The 6,537-nt window shown below is 33.6% G+C and overlaps 1 pseudogene; it reads right to left on the minus strand.

Annotated features, from left to right (window-relative positions):
* Nucleotides 1–2,354: 2,354 nt before the first annotated feature.
* On the minus strand, nt 2,355–5,613 carry LOC114195058 (uncharacterized; annotated as a pseudogene).
* Between the last annotated feature and the right edge of the window lie 924 nt (nt 5,614–6,537).

Here is a 6,537-nt window from a genome sequence, read left to right on the forward strand (position 1 = left end):
AGATAATATATATCAATTGTCTATGTGGATTTAAAAAGGGTAATAGTTAATAAAAAGAAATTACATAAAATATAAGAAATAATGATAAAAGAAAATTAGAAAACCTCATAAGTTAAAATAACTTACACAATTATTAAACAAGGAATTAGACAGCCAAACTTCCACGACTGTTTTTATTGTAGGTGCTTTTTTAATCATGTTTAAAATTTCATCTTAGCAATAAGTAATGTTTTAATTAAACGCAACAACTCATCAAACTGAAGTTCTTGCAACGTTTTGTAAATAAATGTTTTAATATAATTTGTTCTTTTCGATTTGCTTGAGTTTTAGATTTAATAGAAAAAATTATTTCTAGGTCGTTTAAATATTTTGCTTAAAGAAATACAATAATTTGTTTATTTCTTATAATATAGATTTTATGTTTTCTTGTTTTTGCTGTTAATTTTTTTTTTCTTTTTCATAACTCTTTAATCAATACATATTAGTTATTTTTCATTTTCATACTTCTATAAATGCGTAAGTTTCGAAATTAAATAGAAAGAGAGGGTATAATAAAGAAAGAAGACAAAATTAGAACACAAAATATACTTTTCACCCATAACAAACTAAAGTATGAATTTTTATGTGTGAGAAACAAAAGAAAAAAAATAGTGAAGTAAATGACAATATTTTCTCAAACATTATATCATAAATTGTCTGCTAGTTATTATATTACGCTTACTTTATTTTTATTTTCTACTTAATTATATATAATATTAAGAATAGTATAATCTTTAATTTTTTTCAAACTTTTCTCCAAGAATTTTTAAAGACTAAGCAAAGTCTTGGAAATAAGATATTGTTTGTCGCGTTCGTATGAATGGAAGATTCTGAGATATTATGAAAATCAGTGCTCTTTTCGTGGCCGATTCGAATTCGCAAACCAGAACAGTCAGAATATTTTACTTTACTTTTCTTTAAAAATTAAAAATTAAAATGTTATACTGTGTTTTCTTTTTCACATCCATGATTTCCTGAAACCTAAGGCAATATTGTAACAGTGGTTGATTAAAGGAGTTTTGCATATGTTGAACATGATTTACAGTTACATTAATCTCTGATAATATGATTACAATATATCAAATTACTACACTAATCTATCCAGTTTATAAATTACCATTAAAGTTTTAATAAATAAAAGATTTAATTAGTATTTTGGTTTGTATAATGTAGATAAATACTTAATTTTTTTATATTTTTGTACTTAATTGAATTTCTATTTTGTTTAAAATAGCACAATGTTGTGATTTTTATAAAATAAGTGTTGAGTGTTAGTTTAAATTTATTTTATTTATATTTTTTTAATCTTTTTGCTTTTTTTATATTATATAAAAATCATTATTGAGTAAGCTCTTCTCACTTGAATGAGATTGTTTCTTGAAAATTAAAAAAGACTTTAATTAAATTGTTTCACACTATACTTCAAAATGCATAATTAATTGTATCCTGTAACATTCCATTTAAATATTAACATAATCAAATGGAATATTACACATGATAACATAAATGACCAATTTGTGGAGTATCAAGTCACTCCTTACAAATATTCAAGGTACTTAAAAATGAAATACCAGGCACACCACGATGTCAATAACTAGACAGAGAAAATAGTTCGACAATGTTTAAAACAAATACTTAGAGAGCAGATGATACAAGGGTCATAACTCTAAAGTAAACTCTGAAAAACGGGATTTGTCCCAACACGGACTAAGCAGCGAAACCTCCATCACCCTGATGACCACGGGGAGTTCTTGCATATGCTCACATCAATAAATTGATGATCATCGCAAAAAGAGAAAACCACACACATAACAATCAAACAAACAAAGGGTAAGCTAGAGCAGAAAATGGTTTAAGATACAGTTACATATAATTTCATAGTCCAAGATGCTCATGTCAACCAATTATGTTATGACTTGCACACAAAACACTAGTACTCAGACACGACTCATCCGAATATATATAATTAGTCGGATTTAACGGATGCTTGCACTTGTGGTGGATTACCTTGCTCTACCGAGTTGCTCTCCCCCGAGCTAAGTGTTACACTGTCTCAACCCCCACACAAGGTTAGGCCTTAATGGGTTTCAACGGAAAATATCGGCAATCCCAAAAACCTTTATAAAGTTATAACGGAAACCATAACGGGTTATAGCAGAAGTAATTATAACGGAAACCATAACCTTTATAAAAAAAATATAATACCACCACATATAATTCTAATGAAAAAGTAATGATATTATGTATAAAAATTCAAAACACTACAAATTTAAAGTTCAAAACATAAAATAGCAACAAATCATTAAATGTATGTATTAGATTTCTTTCTAATCATCAGATTCTTCTTCAACTCCAACATAATTGTCTTCAATGTCATCATCCAATGGGGCATATCCCTCCTCATCTTCCCCTTTTGAGAGACTCTTGTCAAAGTTAAGTAATCTTTCAAACTCGGAATCAGAGCTATCATGCAATTCATTTTGAACTTGAATTTGAGTCCTCTCTTTACCCTTCTTAGATTGTGTTGGAGTTGGAGTTGGAGTTGCACCTGTACCTTTCTTAGAAGCATGGGAAGATCCAATAACAATACTATCACTTGATGGTTGCTTTCTTTTATTAGTTGCTTGTCTCCTTGTATAAACTACTGGTTCTCCAATACCTGAAGCTTCATAAATAGTTGCCCAATTAAGAGTGGGATCATCATGAAAAACCAAATCATTACCTTCCTCTTCATTATCGTTATCATCATCAACTTCTCCCACTAACCACTCATTACATTCATCAATATCATTCAATAGAATAGGGTCTATTTCATCCCTAATATTGTATCTTTAAACAAGTTGTTGATTATACTTTATGTAAACCAAATCATGTAACCTTTTGTGGTCCAGTCTATTCCTTTTCTTTGAATGAATCTGCAATGTGAATAAGTAATATGTAAATTAATTTCTTTCTACAACTTACAAACTAATATAATAATAAAATGAGTTATGTCTTATTACTTGCTCAAAAACACTCCAATTGCGCTCACGTCCCGATGAACTACATGTCAAGCTTAAAATCTTGATTGCTAGCTTTTGTAAGTTGGGAGCTGCATGCCCATAATTCTTCCACCATTGAGCTACACAAGCAACGAAAGTAGCTTAGAATGTAACCATTGTATCTTAGCACAATTTAAAAAGTGTTTAAGTGTCTCACCTGTGACCGTGGTTTTCCTTGATTCTTTGGCAAAATCATCACCAAAGAGTCCATTTGCACTCTTATAAAGAGGCAACTCAGTTAAAAAAATTTGATGCACATCTTTACTTGGCACCAACCTCCTGATGCAATCATATAATCCATTTGTAACTTCCAAATCATATTCCATGTCCGGGTTGGAATAAAAAACTCTGGGTTCAAAAAGTGACCAGCTGCATGCAAAGGGCGATGAAGTTGACATGTCCATCTGTTATCAATGATTGTAAATACATCATTGTATTTACTTTCATCCTTGTTGAATGACTTCGCTATTGTTTCCTTGGCTTTCTCCATTGCTTCATATATATAACCCATAGCTGCTTTTCTTTCCCCATCAACTAAACGAAGCACATGAACAAGAGGAGCCATGACTTTGAGAGTAAATACTACTTGATTCCAAAATGAAGGCATAAGAACAATTTTAGTAGCCTCCCTCCCCTTGGCTTCCTTTGATAACTTGTTATTGCTCCATTCATCAGAAGTGAACATCTTTCTCAAACTTCCCTTCTCTTGATGTAACCTTTGTAATGATAAATAGGAGGTAGCAAACCTTGTAACTGCATGTCTTACTAATTCCCTCTTATTTGTAAATTGTCTCAACAAACTCAAGGTACTAGAATGGCTATAGATAAAGCCAACAAGATTAATTCCTCTTTGAATTGTCTTCTTTATCAAAGGAATCTTTCCAATATCTTCAAGCATAAAATCTATACAATGGGCAACACAAGGAGTCCAATAGAGATGGGGTCTTTTCTCTTCTAACAACTTACCAGCCAACACATAATTGCTCTCATTATCTGTTATAACTTGAACAACATTTTCTTCTCCAATTTCCTCCACAAGGGAATCAAGCATCTGAAATAGTTTTTCTCCTGTCTTCACAAAGTTTAAACCATCAATGGACTTGACAAACATTGTCCCTGCAGGTGAGCTCACCAAAAAGTTAATCAAGCATCGTTGCTTTCGGTCAGTCCATGCATCTGACATAATAGAGCAACCATGTTTGCTCCACTACAATTTATGATCTTGCAACAACTTCTCAGTGTACTCAACTTCCTTGTTGAGAAGTGGAACTCTGATTTCATGATAATTAGGCGCGGGTAAATTGGGTCCATAAGCACCTATGGCATCAATCATATCTTGAAAACTTTTCAACTTCACAAGGTTGAATGACAAGCCTGCTTGGTACCAAAATCGAGCAATATATTGATGAACCGAGGCCTTTAAATTTTTGTCACATGCCTCTTTGATGTTAGCTTGCCTTAATTTTTCCTTTTTTCTCTTCTCTATTGCAGCAGTTGGATTTCTACAAAACATATACATTAGTCATTTTCTTCCATCGCTATTTCTCCCTTTATCATTACTAGCCGTGGAAATTTCAACCTCATCTTCACTCTTATGGTTATCATTGGTTGCAGTATATCTAGGATTGATGGAGGAGCTGTTTGCTTTTTCTTTGTATAATTTCCAAAGTTCTTCTCTCACATTTTTCGGAGTCTTGGTGCAAGCAACAACATTGCCCTTCTTTGCCATGAGATATTCTTTTGCTCTAGTAACTCCTAATTTCATAACTTTCCCACAATAATTGCAAATAGTTGTATTTAAATTTGATTCATCCATCGGATGACAATATTTCCATCCTGGGTCACTCCTATGGGATGCTCTTGAAGGATCATTATCATTGGCCACTATTATTGCTGAAAAATAGGTATATTTTTTAAAAAATAATTATACTGAAATTAGACAAATAGAAAAAAAAAACTTGGCGGTGGCGGCCGGCAACGGTGGCGGTCGGCGAAGGTGGTGGCTGCTAAGTGCTGCTATAGTGATGTGCAGCACAATAATGCAACGTTGAAAAAAAAGAATTACTGCTGCTGAATTGATTTTGAATAAAAAAGAGAATTGACTGTGGGGAGGACAGAATTTACTGCTGTTGTTGGCTAAATGGCTGAAGGGAGTTAGGGTAAAAAAATAAGAATGAAGAAAAAATGTAAGCGAGATTTGTTTAAATAATAATTTAGTGGGTGTGGGCCAGGCCCAACTATTTAAAATAGTCCAACTCATGCGTTTAGGGTTTCTTTCACGCGTTTCCTGTCTTCCTTACATGCACTGCTGCTGCAACTCCTTTCTCTCTTTGATGTTGCAAGTCCGACCGTTCTTCTCTTCTCTTTCACTCGTTTTTTTTAGTCTGATATTTTCGCCTCCACTGTTTCGCCACCGCAACCTGCCATGTATGAAGCGGCCGCCATGGGCCGCCATAAAAAATCCGATTCGCCTCCGCCTTGTTGTGGCAGCAGGCTCAGAAATCGGTACCGATTTCTGCCATGGCAGCGCCATGACCGATATTCAATAACACTGTGGGGCACCATCATGAACTCCCACTAACAGAGGTCATGGAATTACATCCCAACCAACTGAGGCACCACCATGAGGTCTCACCTAGAGGCTCATGGAATTACGTCCTAAGCCATGAGGCACCACCACGAAACTATCGTGGAATTACGTCCTAACCCAACCAAAACCATGATTCCAACCGTCAATGTAACATTATTGCTCACACCAAATTCATGACCACATATATAACCAACCATTCATGTATATTCCATACCAAGATCATGCCAAACTCATCATTCACCACCCATAAACAATCTTTACTCATGCATATTCACTCATCTCATGCTTTAACATAGCAATCCAACTTAACATCACATTATGCAAATGATTTTGGGATTTTAGAAATAAAACTGCAGCTTGTGTAAAGCTCAGAAAATTTTTGTATTTATATTCAAATTAAATATGATTAAATCAAGAACCAAATGAAACAAGAACCAACTTAATTGAATAACTATAAAGAAAGTTGTACACCAAACAAGCAACAAAGGTCAATGCTGTTAACAACCAAACTATAGTGATCTTGCGATAAAAACTGCTCTCACTACAGAGCTCTGATTCAAGATCGGACCGGTCAAAGTAAAAAACTATGTGTTAAGGATCAGCTGTTAAAATATTAGCTCGATCCAACAGTTAACGAAGTAGTAACTTTCATTTTACGAAAAGTGTGCAGTGTTGTCAACAACCAAACTACAGTGACATTGCGATAAAAACTTCTCTCACTATAGAGCTTCGATTAAAGATCCGACCAGTCAAAGTCAATAATTTTGTGTTAAAGATCAGCTGTTAACATTTCAGCTCGATCCAACGATTAACGCAGTAGGAATCTTCATTTTACGAAAAGTGTGCAATGTAGAAAAAGAGTAGCAC

The sequence above is a fragment of the Vigna unguiculata genome, chromosome 8 (genome assembly GCF_037176805.1).
Source record: "Vigna unguiculata cultivar grain cowpea cultivar isolate G323 ecotype 2 chromosome 8, ASM3717680v1, whole genome shotgun sequence".
In the NCBI taxonomy this organism is placed as follows: domain Eukaryota; kingdom Viridiplantae; phylum Streptophyta; class Magnoliopsida; order Fabales; family Fabaceae; genus Vigna; species Vigna unguiculata.